Source organism: Periplaneta americana, chromosome 14, assembly GCF_040183065.1.
Source record: "Periplaneta americana isolate PAMFEO1 chromosome 14, P.americana_PAMFEO1_priV1, whole genome shotgun sequence".
NCBI lineage: Eukaryota > Metazoa > Arthropoda > Insecta > Blattodea > Blattidae > Periplaneta > Periplaneta americana.
Genome location: NC_091130.1, coordinates 85360640 through 85382007, shown reverse-complemented (window position 1 = coordinate 85382007; position 21368 = coordinate 85360640).

Here is a 21368-nt window from a genome sequence, read left to right as displayed (position 1 = left end):
CATTGGACGTTTTCCTACGTACGCAAGAAAATCCATAAGTATCTACTACAAATTTGGCGTTAGAATCTAATATAAGCCAAAGTTCCGAGATGAAAATTCTTACAAGCGCCAAGCAACATCCTTATAAAATGCAACTCTTGCAGGAACTTTCAGAGGACGAGGACAGAAGAATGCAGTTTTTTTTAAATTTTATTAACGATGGAGCGCATTAACAACAATCCGACTTTTCTTGGACAAATTGTATTCCCAGATGAAGCCACATTCTACCTGAATGGATTTGTCAACAGACACAATTGCCGATACTAGTCAGAAGTAAATCCACAATAAATGGAACAGAACCACACGCAGTAACTGGGCTGGTATGATTGGTGGCCATATTATTGGTTCTTTCTTCTTTAGAGAAACTCTAAATTTATTCTAATAGATACTTGGATTTGCTTCAAAATCAAGTAGTACCGGCCATTGCAAACTTGTTTCCACATCCAGCCAACCATCGTCTACCCAGAGATGACATCTATTTCCAACAAGATGGAACTCCAGCTCACTATGGATAAAATGTTCGTGAGCATTTAGACCAGGGTTTTCCTCAACGATGGATTGGTAGGAGATATCACATAGAGTGACCAGCTAGATCCCCATATTTGTCGCCTTTGGACTTCTTTTTGTGGGGTCATTTGAAGTCAGTAGTATATCGAGAAAGACCCAACAACTTAGAAGATCTGGAGCATCGAATAATGGAAGTGGTGCAAGATATTCCTAAAGCCTGGTTAAATCATTCCTTAAATGGTTTCTATAATCGATTGACACATTGTCAAGCAGATCAGTTGGGTGTTATTGTGACATTTAGACTTTTAAGAACTTCACTCTTATTTTCTTATTTATAAACATTATGAATATGACTAAGAGTGAAATAAATGTAATACAATGGAAAGGTTCAGAACCACAGTGGGCCAAGCGCCATTTACTAAAACCGTAGAAAACAAGGGTTAAAATGAAGTTATTAACATAATTCAATGGAAACATATAGCAAGTAATATAAAGTATACACATTAAGACTAAATGATATGCCAATCTTCATTAAACTAAGGTATTCACTTAACTTTAACCCTTGCTTTCTCCGTTTTTAATAAATGGCGCTTGGCCCACTATGGCTCTGAACCCTTCAATGTATGTGTTGTATTATTGATTATTTTTCCTTTATTCCATTATTAAATGTAGGCCAATATCATATAGCCTACCTGTACAAATATTTAGAAAGAAATCGCTGTATTTCATCTGAATGATCCATTGCTAAGCAACTGACGTTAGGCGTTGCAATGTAGCCTATAGACCTATAACATTTTAATAATTTGACACTCGAACATAAAAACTTCATGTTTTTTTTATTGGGTTATTTTACGACGCTGCATCAACATCTAGGTTATTTAGCGTCTGAATGAAATGAAGGTGATAATGATGATTGAAATGAGTCCGGGGTCCAGCACCGAAAGTTACCCAGCATTTGCTCGTATTGGTTGAGGGAAAACCCCGGAAAAAACCTCAATCAGGTAACTTGCCCCGACCGGGATTCGAACCCGGGCCACCTGGCTTCGCGGCCAGACGCGCTGACTGTTACTTCACAGGTATGGACTAACTTCATGTTAAAAGCACAAAATACTAGATCAGTGGAAATTGGCTTTAAACTTTTCTTTCCATCATGTTTTCTCACGTAACTTAAAGTAATAAATTAAATTTTAAACACAAAATCTGCGTCTCCAAAAATTATTTTACGCAGAAACTCGAAAAATTTTGCTCATAAAGAATTAGGGCATACATGTATGGAGTTTCTACATTTCACATGGTGATTGTGTTTAGAAAAAAGTTTCAGATTTTCCAACGTTTCAGAACTACTTACAGTGTCTAACGTCCGGTTCCGTTAAATTGGGCCCCTAACCCGTTTTCCTCGTAAATTTGCTGCCCACCACCTGGAGAGTAGTACGTACATTGCGGCCCACCACCTGAATTGTATTACGTGCATTGCGGCTCACCCAATATATGTGTATGTCTTGGCCATGGCAACATTTTCCTTCCCATTTTTCAGACTTAGGACTGTCTACATATGCGCAGTATAGTTAGTTAATGGGGTTTAAAAAAAGGTGCGTCACGTATAATGGCTATTTGTGCCCTTACCTACAATTCATTCAGAAACAAAAACATAAATAATACCATAAGATCAATGCTAACATTAACAAAAACTTTGCCACATTAAACATGAGGTACACAAATAAATGCTTTACCGACAATGTGATTCGTAAAAAACCATAAAAATGGGCAGTTCTTGGACGCTAGCGTATGTGTAGGTATGGTTAAAAATGTGTCATATGTATTTTTCTCGTCAATAAGTTAAAACATTGAACCTTCTCGTCAGTAAGTTAAAATGTAAGATTTTCATATCGGTAAATTATTAAATAATAATATTTTCTTTCAATTAAAATAAACCATATCACTTTTGAACGAATAGAAACGTATAGCATACTGATTCAACGAGTGCAAGTCTAGTGCAGGCTTTTGTCTCGTAAATAAGCATGGTAGGCCTACTTAAAAATTCTTGCTTCTCGCTTACTTTTCTTTTGTTCTTCGATAGCGAGCTCCGCAAAAGTAGCCTGTGTGTCAAATTGAACTTCATTTAAGATTTCTATCAAAAGATATATTATATTAGGGTGGGGAAATGAAACCATCCTGCTTATTTTTGGTTGTAATGCTTCGCAACAGTTCGTAGTTCTTGATAATGATGACGTAAATTCGGCCCAAATTGAAGGTGGAAATGTACCTGTAGAAAGGATGTAGTTGCTCTCAATCCATCAGTTGTTCCACCCAATCGTCATGTGGTTGGTTGGCAAGTAAATAAAAAACGAAGCAATCTTCTACCTCATCAGAGGACAGGCAAGAAAGACAGAAAAGTGATTTTAGAAATTTACTGAGGTGAGAATCTCTATACATTTTAGCTAGACCAAAGTTTTGTATTTTTCTGAACAAAGCTTGAGGGCCAGTTGTTTATCTGCTAGTGGAGCTGAAATATACGTGAAATCCTTACGTCAGAGTGATACAGTACCGTGCCTGAAAGGTAGGGGTCGATATCATATACGGTATCGCATTCTTGTCAAAGCTGCTATTCTGTTGACGAATTCGAATACAGAACTCAAGAAAGATCGATTCTCACCACAAATAAATTAAAAACCATGCATGATCGTCCATTGTGGTAGTAGCAACAGCAGTGACATTAGTTTTTCACTATAGGACTTTCTTATTTATTTAAGATTGTTTCCAACTTCTGAAACTACAGTAAGTTATAATATTCGTGGACACAAGAGAAAGAGACAAGAGTACATTCGAGTCAGAAATGTCCATGTCTTCAGCCTCTCTTCATTTTCATAAAGGTTCCACACTCATATTTGTAACGGAGCGCCGAATGCCTGCTCTGTCAGGGATCGGGTTCTGACCCCGTCCCACTCGAGCGGCACACGTGTCTACTGATGTCTCGGGGAGAACAGCTACAAGATATTCATGAAGACACACAAAGCAACACGTGCTTCATTTCATTCCGCCCGACAATTGAGTGACTTAGAGAGAGAGTGGGCTAACAGGCCCACAAGAACAGACGCGGTCTTGGTTCGCCCATTTTCATTAACCATTTTTAACAAAAGTTAATGATGTAAAACCAAGTAGGCCCTATAGCAAAGGCGAATTGTACAACACTCATAAGTATGCCGGGTTATTAGCAGCGAAATTTACAGTCTACCGCCTTCTTTGAGATCACAGTGATAGCTCAGTATGTATCCGACAGAGTGATATCGGAGAGTTCCCATGTTCGAGACCCGTTTAGTTTATCATTTTTGTTTCAATTTCTTACCGTGCATTATATGCTTTTAACTACCACTGTGTTCATGTAAGGAATTGTTTCTTCTAAGTATAAAGTAATACAAATGTGAGACTTTTATTATTTTCTTAATGCAGCACCTTAATGTGGGCAACTCTATCTCAAACCGGACATAGGGCGATTGATTTTAAAGGATGACTAAGTACACAGCATGGTATCTCCCGGGAAAGGAATGAAGCTGTAGATACGGTGTCGTAGATTTATGACGTAAAGAGACCCTGTCCCTGATAGAGAACTCCAGGAAAAAAATATTGTCTCTTTCTCGTTTTCGTTGAATTTCGACACTAAATAACCTATGACGTTGAAAGCTTGAATGTATTACTACAGGGACATCATTTTATTTTTACTACTATGTCTAATATTAACCTGGCTATACCTTTGGATTAACGGTTGAGAACCGGAAACACCGTTTGCTACCCCCTTCCACGACTGGAGTTCGATGATACTGGCGTAAAATACAAACAAATCACTCTATTAGGTATAGGAGGGAAGAAAAGTAGTTCATTCATTTACGTAAACTAGGAAATATCGCGATTTTGAGTTTGATAATTTTCATTAGGTTTTTGTTTAATCGAAATACAGTACTGTATTAACAATAAGTGTTTTTACTCACGAACTGAGCTATCTTCGGACGTATTCATTATGCAGTGTATATTATATATTTACAGCACATTAGCGTACAATATAGAGAATGAAATTAAATTGAAAAATAATCATAATATGAATATTTAAACACAGTTTTGAAAATGGTGGCCGTTCATTTCGATACAGGCTTCCGTTCTTTTGTGCATATTATCGCACTATAGACTATTGTACCTAATTCAAATTACCAGTTTCGTCCTTGTACTAGTAACTGATGTTGAAATAATTCTGTAACTCCTCTATAAAAGAGTGCCTTATGTACTGTAAATTCAATCTTTACTTCTGTCCTATCTGAAATGATAAAATTACTCAGACATGCTATCTGCTGTCCGTCCAAGTGGTTTTGTCGCAGGGTCGTAGAAAGGGGGGAAATCACGTGACAGTTAATTACTTAACGAGGCCCTTTTATTTAAGTTATTTTAAACAGTTGTATAATATTACGTAGACATCCAGTTCCTAACAGAAATTAATGTTTTCAGAAAAAAAGCTAAGATAGCCCAGCCACTAGCCTTTACAAAGGGGCGAGCAGAAGCGGGTGGTGGTAACCGGGATGCAACGTAGGCAAACGGACGACAGTACTTGTGCGAAAATATGATTCAATATTGAAAGCTCTTTCGTCACTGGAAAACGCGAACATATTTCTGGAACGTACTATACTCACTAACTCAGTACTGTTTACTATGACCGTAAGGCGACTTTGACTGCATAGGCGGCCTTGGTTCTATGTGGAGGACAGTTGGAAGTTTACTAGTAGAGGGGGTGGGAGTGAAGTACATTCAGAAACTCAGGTACAATAATAATTGAAATAAAAATAAAAGGATGTCCCTGTAGTATCTTCACCACTATGCGTTTTTGAAAGATAGTCTATCATTGTATCTTCTTATCATTGTATCATTGTGAGTTACTCGTTTCAGGTAATTAGTAAGTTGTCTCATAAGTAATGTCGGTTATTTAATTTTGGTCTTTTATAAGATTTTAATTATTTTCTTTAGTTGGGCAACGCAATTTAATACATGACGCTAGAATTATTATTGCGTATTGTGAACATGTTAATACAAAGAATATAAACTGGAGATGATAAATATTGAGATTATAATCCTTCTAGAGCACTATTGGAAAAAAGTTATAAAATTGCAGCAGCGGTTCGAAACATAAATTAGATGAAGTCGAGAATTTAGGTGTGGTTAATTAGCGCGTAGTACAGCGATGGTTTCAGCGTTTCAATAATGGAGAAGAAGATATTAAGATTTACAACGTCATAGAAGACTTAATGTATGGAATATTGAAATACACGCAGAGTTTTGTAAGGAAATCCACAAAAAATAGTACTCTTGGTTGTCAGAAGAACCTGGTGCTTCAAAAGGAACAATACATCACCACATTAAGACGATTAGGAAAACATACAGAAGTTGTAGATCTGTACCTCATGAATTGACATGTGAACGGTTTCAACGCAGCGTGAATATATCTTCAAACTCATCGCTAATCTCATGGATTGTACATTTATCAGGAAAATTGTTAGTCTACATGTTATGAAAAATGAGTTATATTACCGAAACCCTGAAAACAGTGGCTCGATTCCCGACAGCCTGCCAAAGTTGTCGTTAAACAAATTCGGTTCAGCCTCAAAATAATGTTATGTGTCTGGTGGAATTTTGAAAATGTGATTCACTGGCAGCTTGTTCCAAAGGACATGCAGTCGCTGCGGATCTTTATTCTCAACAGCTAAAACGAGTTCACGAAGTTTTGAGAGAGATATTTATATGGTATTAATTATTAATTGATAGAAAATTCTCTTGCAACAGAGGCAATGCGTGACCCACATACCGCTTGAACAACAATGGAAGGAAATTCAGAAATTGAGACGAATCGAACTGCTACCATACCCGACATAACTATAGCTCTGAGTACCATCTATTTCGATCCTTGGTCAACTTCTTGCGTCGAAATTTGAAAACCGTTGAAATGGGCATCATAGAATTCTTCGCATCAAAAACCAGAAACTGGTACCGTCGCGGAATGACAAACGTCGCTAAAATGTGGCTGAAGAAGAATCTAATGACTTCGAAGGTTAGATTAATTTCTTGCTACAGCACATACCACCTAAAAATTTTGCTTCAAAACCGACATCACTTATGAGTATTGAGTACGAGGCGCGTCCATAAAGTAACTTTCCCACTCGCCTCACAGCTAGCAAACCATATGTTGTGCGCAGCGAATGCGTGTACGTGATAGAGTAATGTTCTGGCATGGCGCATGCGCTAGCGGGACTTCCCAAGTGCTCTCAGTAGCTTCGTTGCATTGGTTGAAGATGGACGTTCATATTGCAGTTCCCGCCGAGTGTGAAATGCGATCAGTGATAAAGTTTTTGAATGCACAGGGCATAGCGCCAATTGAAATTGATCGTCAGCTGTGGCAGGTCTATGGGCAAGCAGATGGTGCGTTGCTGCTGTAGACTATTTTCAGCAGGACGACAAAATGTGCATGACGAGGAGCGCAGTGGGAGGCCAACCATCATCAATTCATCACAGACAACCTTGTGGAGCAACGTACCATCTGCTTGCTCATGATGTTAGGCCCATAGACCTGGCACCGAATGCTCTCAGTCTCAGTAGCAACTTTATTAACTCCAGGAATAGTACAAATTGACCAAGAAGTGAAACAAAGAAAAACATTCTCCTACGAGTAAAGACGAAAAAACTGCCTGTTAAACCGGGAAGGCTGTCATTCTAACAGTTTGCCTAGAACCACAGACCTATTGCTGCAGTGCTACTGTAGCCTCGTCGTAAATGTTCCGAAGACACTCCAAGCGAGATGGCAGGACGTTGAGGTGGTCCAGGTGCCCCTTCTGCATATGGGGAATCTTGTTGTTCTTCCCGTCATTAACTTTCATTATTTCAATAAGATTGAACTACAAAGTGAGGAAGACGTTGTTGAGCTTGTTGCGTGTCAGCTGAGAGAAAGCTGTTTCAATTGCGGCGATCAACTCATCAGTAGTTTGTGGAGCTGACTGATGCTGGAGAGACTGAATTTCCCGGAAGTAGCCCAGATCTAAAACATTCATATCCAGACTGTTTGGCGGTTGGCACACGAGTTCCAAAGTGATTCCACTGACTGCTGCAGCGTCCATCCAGGTGGGGTCATTGGGAGCGATATGCGGACGCGCATTGTCCTGCTGAACTGACACCTGAATTCTCCCTGTGCGCGGTCCAGGAGGCCATTTTGCATTTATTGCTGGGGTTAATTTGGTGATGAGCATGGATCCACTTTCCAAAGATTACCGCCCCCGTTGCCAAATGCAGCGTGCTGTTCTTTTACTGACATGAAATTTCTCGGCCGCACCTGTTATGGCACCATTCTTCACTAAGTCAGCCGTAGTGTTTTTCAACAGAAACTCCTATAAAGCCTGCCGTTCGTTCTTGCTACCCCTGTCACTCACTACCGCCAGTTGTGTTCCCAGGATGTCCATGTCTGTTCAAACGTACGTACTCACTGCAGGAGTATGCTCTACTAACGATTTCCAGCTTGCTTTGCTACACTGGTTTGTATATAGGACCATACCGGTGAGTTGAAAACCAATACCCACTTTCGGTAATTTTCTGGGTGGTATGTGTTGCTTGTCTCAATAAGATCACGTTATTGCTCTGTATAACCTTGTACACTGATCTACTGTGCTTCTCCTCATGCGTGCACTTCTCTTTTGCCCCGTCGTCTGTAATTACTGTAATACCATTTCGGCGTACCGGACAATTATTATGGGACAGAGGGAGTATTCAATTTATAGTATATAGAATTAATCAGTTAAGCTATACAAAAATATACAATACATAGTAAACAAACTAATTCAATTTACAAGCATATTATAGTTGAGCTATACAAAATTTACATTTCCATGAAGTAAGATAATTCAACTTAAAAGCATAAACAATTCATCAGTTGTATAGAAGGTATGAGTATGTAGAAATTTGGTTAATTCTGTTCTAAACATTTTCTCATGCTCCTCCACAGCTTTAAGATAATTAGACAGTGCATTGAAGACTGTAATACATGGTTAGTGAACTCCTTTTTTTATAACAGCTTCGACTAACAGAGGGTAGATAAAGATTTGATTTATGGCTTGCATTAAAATTGTGAATGTCTTGATTAGTGCTAAATGCATCTGGGTTTTTAATATAAAACATCGTTAAGGAAAGAATATAGGCTACTCACAAAGTAAGGTCAAAATTTCTAAATTTGGAAAATATATTTACATGATGCAAACCAAGATTTCAGGTATAACTCCCTGTAAAGTTGATTTGAATAATTTCGAGGGAAAAATTGTTCCGGAGCCGGGTATCGAACCCGGAACCTTTGGTTTAACGTACCAACGCTCTACCACTGAGCTACTCGGGAACTCTAACCGACACCGATCCAATTTTTCCCTCTATATCCACAGATCTCAAAGTGGGCTGACAACAGTCAAGCAACCAACTTCGAGTGCACACTAACTCCGTGTGACTTAAATTGTGGTTTTCTGTTAACGAACAGTGACGTCACTGTTCGTTAACAGAAAACCACAATTTAAGTCACACGGAGTTAGTGTGCACTCGAAGTTGGTTGCTTGACTGTTGTCAGCCCACTTTGAGATCTGTGGATATAGAGGGAAAAATTGGATCGGTGTCGGTTAGAGTTCTCGAGTAGCTCAGTGGTAGAGCGTTGGTACGTTAAACCAAAGGTTCCAGGTTCGATACCCGGCTCCGGAACAATTTTTCCCTCGAAATTATTTACATGATGTCTTTTTTATGCACACCAGCCATTATTCTCATAGCTTTCTTTTGTAAAACTAAAATATGTTTAGCTACAGACGAGTTGCCATGGAATATCAATTATATTTCATTACAGAATGAAAATATGCAGAGTATGACATATTAAGCATTTTTACATCACGAATAGAATTTAAAGCTCTTAATGCATAACAGCAGAGCTCAATTTAAGAGTAATACATGCTATATGTGTTTTCCATTTCAAATGATTTTCCAACTCTAAACCAAGAAACTTTGTGCTTATAGATTCTTTGAGATGAGTTCATTTTAATCTAACAACTCATTGTAGGAAAACTGAGCAACATTGTGTGTACTAAATGTGACTACACTGGTTTTATCGACATTAAGTGCTAGTATATTTGCATGGAATCATTTATTCATTAGATTCAGCACTGTATTAGAAGTGTTTATAAAGTGATCGTTTTGTTTGCTTGAAATAATCACACTTCTTTCATCAGCAAATAAAATGGGCCTAATATTGATCCTTGGTGAACTCCATGTTCAATATTTCTAAATTTTGATACGTAACTTTGGGACTATTTGGTATATTTATTTCTATCTTTTGTTTTCTATTTGATAAGTAAGATGTAAACCAACTTAACGTTTCATCTTTAATATCATAAAACATAATCAGATGCTTTAGCTAAGTCACAACAAATCCCTCCGACATGTAATTTCAAATTTAAAGAATTTAGTACTTCATCCACCAATCTAAAAGCAGCATTCTCTTTCGATTTTTATTTTCTAAATCCAAACTGTTCTAAAACTAGTATAACCTATTATACATAACTTTCTCAAATACTTTCGAGAATGTTGTTAATAATGATATCGGTCTATAATTAGCAAGAGTACATTTATTTCCCTTTTTGTATACTGGCTTTACTTTGAATCTTTCTGGAAAAATAACACAATGCATTGACAAATTGCATAAATACGAGGCGCATCCAGAAAATAAGTTTCCCTATATTTTTTTAAAAGAACACACACTTTCAGGAAAACATTTATTGGCAACAGGTACAGCAATGTTTCAGCTATTTTTCAACATGACCACCATCAGAATTGAGACACTTGTATCGTGGGATCAAATTTTGTATCCCTCTGTCGTAGAATTCTGCCGCCTGTGAATGGAACCAGCGTGTGACAGACGTCTTCAGCTCTTCGTCGTTGCAAAACGCTCACCGGAGGACAGGAATTTCTTGAGGTTCAAGAAAACGTGAAAATCGCTGGGAGCAAGATCAGGACTGTCGGGTGGCTGATCAAACATCTCCCAGCCAAATTCCATCAAAACAGCTGCTGTGCGCCGAGCCGTATGTGGACAAGCATTGTCATGGAGAAGCACAACACCTGCAGTAAGCATTCCACGCCTCTTGTTTTGAATGGCACGTCGCAATTTTCGCAGTGTTTCACAGTAACGGTCAGCGTTCACTGTTTCACCTCTTGGAAGGAAGTCAATGAGCAGAATGCCCTTCCTGTCCCAGAACACCGTGCACATCATTTTCCGTACCGACCGTCCTTGAATTGTTTGAATTTCGTCCTGACCGGAGATCCACTATGCCGCCAATGCATTGACAGCTGCTTGGTTTCCGAGGTGAAGTGCGAAATCCAAGTCTCATTGCCCGTGACGATCCTGTCGAGGAACTCGTCGCCGTTATCGTGATACCGTTGCAGAAATGTCAGTGCTGCTCCTACACGTTGATTTTTGTGTTCGGCTGTCAGGTTTTTCGGCACCCACCTGGAACACACTTTTTTGAACAGCATGTGCTTAGTGATAATCTCATGCAACAAGGATCGCGATATCAATAATTTATTGATATAAATGAATTCTTCATAATTACTTTTCCACCTTAGTCACATATTTCAATAAATTTGATATTACATCCTTTTTCAATTCGAAAGTAAGTTTCATCTTCGTGAAACTCTATTACATTGGTGTTGCAGAAAATAATTAATGCCACATTTAATATTTGCTTCTTCGTAAATAAATCCTATGTTTCCTTAACATTATTTAGGTTTGACGTAGAGAGAAAATTAAAGAAACTAATAAACAGTGTTAAAAGCGATTGTTAATGTCAATAATTGATGCCCCACAGCCTTATCCACAACCAGTGTCCAATATCCATAAATGCACTGCTTGTGTATCAACCAATGTGATAAACATTATTGACGGTAGCAGTAGTAGTCTAATAGTAGTAGTAGTAGTAGTAGTAGCATTGGTTGTGGTAGTAATAGTAGCAGCAGTATTAGTAAGAATAGCAGTAGCAGCAGTACTAATAGCAATAATAGTAGCAGTAACAGTAATAACAGGAGTAGTCATATAAATAGCAGTAGTGTCTGTAGTACCAGTAATAGTATTAGTAATAGTAGCAGTAGCAGTAATAGCATTAATAGCAATAGTGACAGTAGTAGCAATAGCAACAGTAGTAGCAGTAGTATTAGTACTTAGTAGGCCTAGTAGAAGTGGTTAATAGTAGTAGCAGTGGCAGTAGTAGTACCAGCAGTGGTGGTAGCAGCAGTAGTAGTAATAGTAGTAGTAGTAGTTTTAGTAGCAGAATTAATAATAGTAGCAGTAACAGTAATAGCAGTAATAGTGGTAACAGGAATAGTAGTACCGGAAGTAGTAATAGTAGCATTAGTTAGTTAGTAGTAGTAGTAGTAGTAGTACCAGTATTAGTCATTTAAGTGTGCTTAAATGCGACAGGCTGATGTCACTAGATTTAGTGGCATGTAAAAGAACTCCTTCGGGACAAACATTCCGGCGCACCGGCGACGCTGATATAATCTCTGTAGTTGCGAGCGTCGTTAAATAAACCATAATTAAAATAAAAAAACAGTATTCGTAATAGTAGCAGTAACAGTAATAGCAGTAGTAGTAGCATTAAGAGTGGAAGCAGTAATAGTGGTAACAGGAATATTAGTTGTAATAGTAGTACCAGTAGTAGTAACAGTAGCATTAGTTAGTAGTAGAAGTAGTAATAGTAGCAATAACAATAATAGCAGTAGTATTAGCAGTAAGAGTGGAAGCAGTAATAGTGGTAACAGGAATAGTAGTTGTAATAGTAATAGCATCATTAGTTAGTAGTAATAGTAATAATAGTAGTACTAGTAACAGTAATAGCAGTAGTAGTGGTAGCAGTAATAGTGGTAACAGGAATAGTAGCCGTAATGGTAGTAGCAGTAATGTCAATAATTTAGTCAGTAACAGTAGTAGTAATTAGTGGTCCTGGTGGTAGTTATTAGTAATAGTAGTAGCAGTATTAGCACTGGTAGTAACATCAGTGATAGTGACAGTAATAGTAGTAACAGTAACAGTAGCAGTAGTAGTAATAGTAGTAATTTAACTACACATTCAACTGCAGAGGTTATTCTGTATCGAAATTCTATGTCGCCGAGAAGAAGCCGACAAATTTTGCCTTAGTTCCCTGTTAGGAACATGTTTCTCATATGTGCCGAAAATCTACAACACGGGACTCATAGCTTTATTTACTTCCCTCTGGACTGGGTTCGAACCTGCAAATCTCGGATGTAGCGGTTAGTATTGTAACCACTAATCCACCGCGCGCGGACAGCTCCAAGTCTTATAACCAGACATCGGATTCTAGGGCAAATGCCTATTTTGTTTCTTTAGGAGAAAAGTAAAAATAATGATTAATATTTGTGTTTCATGGAAATTGAAAGGTATTCAAAGAGTTTTATTGTGCCCTAAAATGCCCTAAAACGGTTATTAGAGCCTAATTTGTTAATATTCGCCTAAAAATGCCTAACTCACTGTAAAGTTTCGCATTTTACTCTTACTTTTTATAATTTATACATGCATTCACTGCGAAATTTAAGGCATTTAAAAAGTGGAAAGTTTGCTTCACACCGGCCATGAAACCATTGATAAAGAAACAAAATGTTTTGAATCTCACGACACTCGCAATAGATTTCACCGAATTTAACATGTTTGGAGGCATAAATGCCGACAAAGAACCAACCTTAGTTTTGAAGCAGGCAACAATCACAACATGTGCTGCTACCGATTCAGAGATATACTATACTATAAAAATGACTGTTTTCGGTCTGAAACCGATTAGCTGTACTGCCCTTCAGAGTGTCATAAAATCACAATTTTTGGAGAAAGAGTGTTTTTGAAATATTTATGAAAAGTCGTAAAACTGCGAATTAGTAGGGTAAACCGTTACAAAATATTTAAAAGAATGGCCCTCCTAGTGTTAACGCTACCAGGAAATGCAACAATAATGTGGAACTTTGTATTTTTGTCCAATTGAATCTCAATAACAACGGTTCATTTGAATGCTCGTTAACAGTTGCTCTTTCCCTCACCTTATTTGTGTTGAGAAGTTTTGAGCGGTAGGACGTTTTCCTGTGAAATTTAACGCGATAATGCCGAAAAATATAAGTGCAAAATCTACATTGATCCGGCAATGGCTAACAGAATATTCAGAATTCACTTATGATGGAAAAATAATATTCTGCAAGATTTGTAGCAAACATGTGTGTAACAATAGTTGAAATATATAAATTCTATTAATTTTAATGAGTAGGCCTATAATATTTATACATTGACTGAGCTATCCTGAGGTATAATTCTTTTTAAGACCACTACACTTTAACCTTTTAAATTCCGATAGTTAAAGTATTTGCAGGTCATTAAAATTTTGATTGTTCGAACCCACTAACTTTGTGATAGAAATACGGCAATACAACAATTAGGATTTTATTTTAATTCAGTTCACTTTACATTTTTAGATTTCGCAAGAAAAGAAGTGCCACCTAAAGCAGCATGTGCAAGGAGCGGCTCATAAGGCTAAAGCTCAGCAGAAAAACCAACTGCAACAAACTTTACTAACACAGCCTACTTCATCCAATCTCAGCAGCAATTTCTATGCTGATTTAACCAGAGCGTTTGTTGCTGCTAACATTCCCTGGAATGCAATTGAAAATCCGGTTTTAAGACAGTTTTTACAAAAATACTGCAAACAAAATATCCCATCTGACTCGACCCTAAGAAAAAATTACTTAGACAGAATATACAATGAAACTTTAGCTTCCATTCGGGAGGATATAGGTGATTCTTACATATGGGTCTCTGTGGATGAAACCTCAGATCCTATGAATAGGTATATAGCAAATATGGTAGTAGGAAAACTTAGTCCTGATGGACCTTCGATTCCACACCTCGTATGTGTTAAGGAACTTTCGAAAGTGAATAGCCAAGCCATTGCTTATTTTGTAAATAAAGGCCTACAGTCTTTATACTCAGGTAATATAGACGATTCTAAAGTTCTGTTGTTTTGTACTGATGCTGCCTCATACATGGTTGCTGCAGCTCCACTTCTTAAAACATTTTATCCTAACCTCACGCATGTAACCTGTCTAGCACATGGCCTTCACAGGGTTTCTGAAACAATCCGGAATGAATTTCCTCTTGTCAATTCGTTTATTTCTAACACAAAAAAATGTTTTTGTAAAGCCCCATCCAGGATTTCAATATTCAGAGAGAACTTTCCAGATATCCCACTCCCACCTCAGCCGGTTGTTACACGATGGGGAACCTGGATTCAGTCAGTGGTGTATTATTCTAAGTATTTTAAAGAAGTGGTCACAGTTATTGATAAATTACCTGAAACTGATAGTGCAGCGTGTGTGAAAGCAGTGAAAGATTGTCTGAATGACTCACGAGTGAAAAACGATATTGCCTACATAACATCAAACTTTTCTTTCATACCTGCAAGCATTGAACAATTAGAACGTGAAAAACAATCTCTTTGTAGCCAAATAGCAATAGTAAAGGAAGCTCAAGTGAACATACATTCTGCTTTGGGCGAAACTGGGAAAAAAGTTAAAAATAAGTGGGACAACGTATTAAATAAGAATGTAGGATTTTCATTGTTGGAAAAAGTATCAAGAGTGATATCGGGGGAAAGTGTAAATGTTCCAGTAAGTATTGATGTTTCTATTGTACCTAATTTAAAATTTGCGCCTCTCACACCAGTTTCGGTTGAAAGAAGTTTTTCTGCTTTCAAAATGATTCTCAGTGACAAAAGGAAAAGGTTAACTGTGGAGAATTTAAAAATGAGTAATTTTAATATCAATAATCATTATTTCATTAGTTTCAATATATTAAATTTGTGCAGCTCTGTTTATAAATATAGTATAGTATTCTTTTTTAATGTTTAAACATACTTTTTTGTGCGTATTTTAGTGTATAACTAAAAATTTCAGTGAAAGAAATAAGTATGATACCTTGATGTGCCTAAAATGGCTATTTTCATTAAAATAGAGCCTAATTTTATAAATTTTGAGCTAATTTTAGGCGCCTAAAACTTCAATTTTTAGTGCCTAAAAATCCGATGTCTACTTATAACCCATATTTGTGGCTTAGCTCGCTTTCTCGCTGATCACATATGAATCACGTGCAAACTCGGGCGACTTATGTTGTATCACCAAGGAGTCCAGTGGATGATGGAACCACTCCTAAAAGAGAAGCTGGACCCTTGAATCTTAGATATAAGACCGCTGTTTTCCTAATAATTTATGGCTAGATATTTTGTTCTTGGTGGCATAAATCATAGCTTCTATGCGGAGGATGTGGCGGGAGTGGCAATGAGAGAACACGCCGCTTTCTGTATGTATTCCACCTCGTGCTCTTATATGGTTCGTCATTTCATGCACCACTGCACTGCCTAATCTTTCTTGAGCTGTCTCATATTACTTATGAACAGAGATCATAATAAGGACACTAGTGTGTGTGTGTGTGTGTGTGTGTGTGTGTGTGTGTGTGTGTGTGTGTGTGTGTGTGTGTGTGTGTTGATATTACGGTGAAAGTCTAAATCCATCTAAATCTCGAAAATATAAGTCATTTAAATATTTTACATACCACGCCAAGCATTAAATTACCGCCCTTTAGGAAAAAGATATTTGGGCAGTCCGTTGAAACGATGGAGTGAGACCGTAACAGGCCACCATGCTTAATACGTGATAGGAAGAAGAAGAAAGAAAAATAAATATTTTGCATTTTGATCGATCAATATCCGAAATACTGCGACGTTTTTGGGTTTATGAGGTAATTATGAAAGTTGTTACAATTTATTGGCTATATTTCGAGGTGACTATTAATTATGTGTTGCATTAAAAGCTCTGGGCAAGGATTCATTAAATGATCAATAAAATAGATAAATTTACAATAAAGTACATAAGCAAATTAAGGAGCTCAACAGTTGGTTCAATTTCTTATCCTAGACCAATTTCTACAGAACTGGCAATAACCTTAAGATCTGGCTGTGGGTTTAATTGAAACTGAATATTGCTCAAATTGGAAATTGGCTTTATGGCCCATGTGTGAATATCCCAGGCAGCTCGAGAACTTGTCTATCACTAGTAATTATTTTTAAGGTAATAAATGATCTGCTTATATGATATTCAAATGTAAACATTATGAACTAATTAATTTTTCCTTTTAAACTTTATAATATATAGCCTACATTAATCAGAGAACGTTTATATGTGTGACGAAGGTAAAATGTCTTCATACTTCACGCCATATCAGAAACAAACTCAGGGATTATAAAAGTACCCAAACAGGGTCTCACTCTTTATCTGGGAAGAATAACAAAAGAATCCCGCTTAATCTTTCCGTTGTTATACTGTAACTGGTCTAGTGGTAGACAGCCGATGATGAATTGCACTCAAGATGTCGCGAAGGTCGGCCGAGTGAATCTCCAAATTAAGATCATGTAACCGTCCAGTTGAATCAAGCCAGTCTGTCCATTTAAAGAATGCAGCTGTCTCTAACTTTATTATTATTATTATTATTATTATTATTATTATTATTATTATTATTATTATTTCCTTCTCCTACAGCGTAGCAGCTTCTCGGACTAGAGATTCAGCGGTAGAGATTTCTGTCTACCGCAAAGAGACTGCATATATGACAGTTGTCTTGAATTGCCTCGTGTGTTGCCAGATGCGGAATTGTACTGATGATACGACCAGAGTTCCAATAGGATCGCTGTCTACTGTTCATTCTTAATTCACATACGAAGATGGGAGAACGGAACAAAAACAGAAAAGATGACATGAAAATTATATTTACTTTTAACACGTTACGTTTATATTCGACCTATAACAATAGGAAAAATTAAAGAAATTTCCGGATATTCAAGGTACTAATGATATATATATATATATATATATATATATATATATATATATATATTTGTGCACTTATTATAACTTTTTGTTTGAATAGGTATTGGAATTTTTGTTGAGAATTATGTTAAAACGAGGGACTAACATGAGTGCAGAGATTTGGTGCATGTAACTACAGTATGGTACAAGACACACGTGACATCACAAAATATCCTATGGGATTTTCTTCGTGTTTTCAGCTAGACTCTTCACATACAGCAATTGAAGGGGTCATAGCCATGGTGGCCAAACGCCATACATTAAAAACGGAGAGAACAAGGGTTAAAATTTAGTGCTTAACTTAATTTAATGAAACAAATAGCAAATAATCTAAAGTATGCACATTAAAACTAAATTAATGTCAATCTCCATTAAATTATGGTATTCACTTAACTTTAACCCTTGCTTTCTCCGTTTTTAATAAATGGCGCTTGGCCCACTAGGGTTCTAAACCCTTCAATTATCTTACATATATAGGTCTAATTACAGGTCAGAAACTCAGCAACTTATTCTTCACACACGTTTTATCTCAACTTGAAGTGCAAGTGGCCATTAACCATACTCCGAATTTGTCAAAAGTAACCAGTGATAAAATGTGTTGTATTACCAAAAAAGGTTTCATATGCCGCATATTTCGCAAGTGTTTATCACCACAAGCTATATGGTTAGTGGAAACGCACTGTAGGCCTACTTGTAAACTGTTGCGTGTCTCGACAAAGGCTCTGCACCACTAGCCAATGTATAAGAGTGATGTGAGCATTTCTTTGGTAAAATATCTTGTACTGTGCTCTCTACTTATAATTTATTTTTCTTTCGTGACGCCGCTACGAAAGAAGATCTGAATAGCCTATAATGAGAAATATTAGGCAGTGTGGGAGATTGAGAGATATTGGGTCGAGCTGGACTATTTAAATACAATATGCTGTAAGGTCCATGTGGATACCTTACAGGGAATCGTACGACTCCATACCGCTGTAGAACAAGCAAGTAGCACATGCGAAGAGCTTCACTGTCACTTCTTAATGGATTCGGCCGCGGCCGGCTCTGTAGGAGGAGAGAACGTCACTCGTGCCTTCGCTCCACTTTCCAAAGAGACCATCTCTCTCACCCGTGAAATAATAATTAGGAGCAATGTCCACTTGTCATCTTCATAGGAATGTCTATGCGAATCATTAACTATCTGGGTATAAGCCCTGGGTTTAAGTCATTGGCACCTGACTTACTTACCCTACGGCTTTCAAGGAACCCGGAGGTTCATTGCTGCCCTCACATAAGCCCGCCATCGGTCCCTATCCTGTGCAAAATTAATCCATCTCTATTTTCATATCCCACTTCCTTCAAATCCATTTTAATATTATCTTCTCACCTACGTCTCGGCCTCCCCAAAGGTCTTTTTCCCTCCGGCCTCCCAACTAACACTCTATATGCATTTCTGGATTCGCCCGTCCGTGCTACATGCCCTGCCCATCTCAAACGTCTGGATTTAATGTCTTAATTACGTCAGGTGAAGAATACAATGCGTGCATTTCTGCGTTGTGTAACTTTCTCTATTCTCCTGTAACTTCATCCCTCTTTCTATTCTCCTGTAACTTCATCCCTCTTAGCCCCAAATATTTTCATAAGAACCTTATCCTCAGACACCCTTAATCTCTTTTCAAAAGAATAATAACAGGCATTTCCCATAGGCCTATTTTTCAGAGGCTTATTGTGTCATTTCGTAACAAGCTGTTTTTTTTTTACGGTGATGGGTTGTTAACCCTTCGCCCAACCCCCAAGATGAGGACCACCCTCTATCGGCTGTCCACGACTGTTTATTCAATATATTCGCAGCGACCTCCATATCTGGAGCCGTCTCCTCTGACCGCAACCTGAGGACGCGCCATGCCGTGGTGATTGGGACCCACAATACATGAGCAAAGAAACATTTTGGTGCCATCTTCCTTCAATTTTACCTCTTTTAATATTAAGCAACAAATTGAAACAATAATTGTGTTAATGCGTGAGACAAGAAGCTCTGTTGTCATTATTATTATTATTATTATTATTATTATTATTATTATTATTATTATTATTAAATATATATATATTTTTTTTTGATTGGGAATATGTTAACTAAAAGTAAAGTAAAACTTACAGAAATAAATACTGGTAAAACAATTTACATCAACGATTTTTTCCTTGCTTTGGCCTTAGAAAATCTCAAGAATGTTTGTTTTCAGTGTTACATTATTATTAGAGCACATTAACACAAGTGCATTCATTTTACTGTTCCCAAGTATTGATAATTTAGTATTAGAATTGAAAGCCCTCGTTGTGCAGTGCAGTTAGAAACAGGTAAATGTGAAGAAATTTCTTAACACAATTTCCAAATTAGGGAAAGTATTTTGGAGGTTATCATGTCTAATATACGAATACACTTCAGATATCGTTGTCAATATTTCTAGCTTGACGTGTATCTTGAAATGAGAGCACTCGTTCCTAAAATCATTGTTATTGTCTTATGGATAGCTTTGTGCTGACTTCACCGAAGCTTGTAAATATCTTGGTTTGCCATATCAGGTGATAGAAGAAGAGACAACATTTCAAAGTAATTTGTCACTACCTCATATGCTTTTTTTCTTTTTGACAAGTCAGCTATTAATGAGAAACAGTCGCGAGTTTTGTTCTTCCATCTACTCGTAGAGTGTTCCCAATACCTAGCCCTTCATCATGAAACACTATAGCTTTCCTGATCTGTGTATAATTTGACGTTTCAGATCCACAAATAAAACCAAAATATATTTTTCATAGTATTCGAATTCATCCTTTTTTCATTCAAAAACCCTTCTGAAATTGGAAGTGCTTGATAGCTGCTATGAGATGATTGTCTTTTGTTGTAAACTGTTGCTGCGCTTAGTGATTCTCTCTAAAATAATATATCATCTCAGAACTTAGAAGGAAAAGCAATTTCAGAATTATTAAACTCGAGCTCAGGATCTTGAGCTTCCAATCAAAATCCTGCCTTAAAAATTCTTACTCTTCCAACCCCTAAATTTTTGCGCCCTAAGCATTTGCCCAGTCTGCTCAGCTGTAAAACAGGGTAGTCGTGACGAAGACTATTGGGTTTTCAAATCTTATTGAGCCTTTGTTTCTCTGACAAGAAATCGGTTACAAATACCATCCTCAAGAATGTATCGCTCAAAGTGCAAGAGGACGACCAAGTCCAAAAATTTATACAACAGCATAAGAAATTTCATATAGGCCACTGAATGATTAACTGTTTCTATAGCTTGCACAGCCGCCAGTTAATCGAAAATTAAGTTCCACTACAATGGCTTTCACTTTCTGAACCGATGAAACAGAAATTAGTTATTTCAGTGACAGGAGAGTGAAGGCAAGGGGACAGGGAGACACAGAGGAAGAACCTAACATTTCACTGGGGTATATCGTAAAAAGGTTACCTGCTAGGGATAAATTGAAGAGTTCAGAGCCATAGTGGGCCAAGCGCCATTTATTAAAAACGGAGGAAGCAAGGATTAAATTTAAGTGAATACCGTAGTTCAATGAAAATTGACATATCATTTAGTTTTAATGTGTATACTTTATATTACTTGCTATATGTTTCCATTGAATTATGGTAATAACTTCATTTTAACACTTGTTTTCTATAATTTTAGTAAATGACGCTTGGCCCACTATAGCTCTGAACCCTTTAATTGGCAGTATGATCTGGGAGACAGTGTAGCAAAACCAGACCATGTGAGTTCGAAGTTGTTTTTGTGTTTGAAAGGTGCGTGTATGTGTGTCGTTAAATTATTTATTAACATTGCTACGGTTAA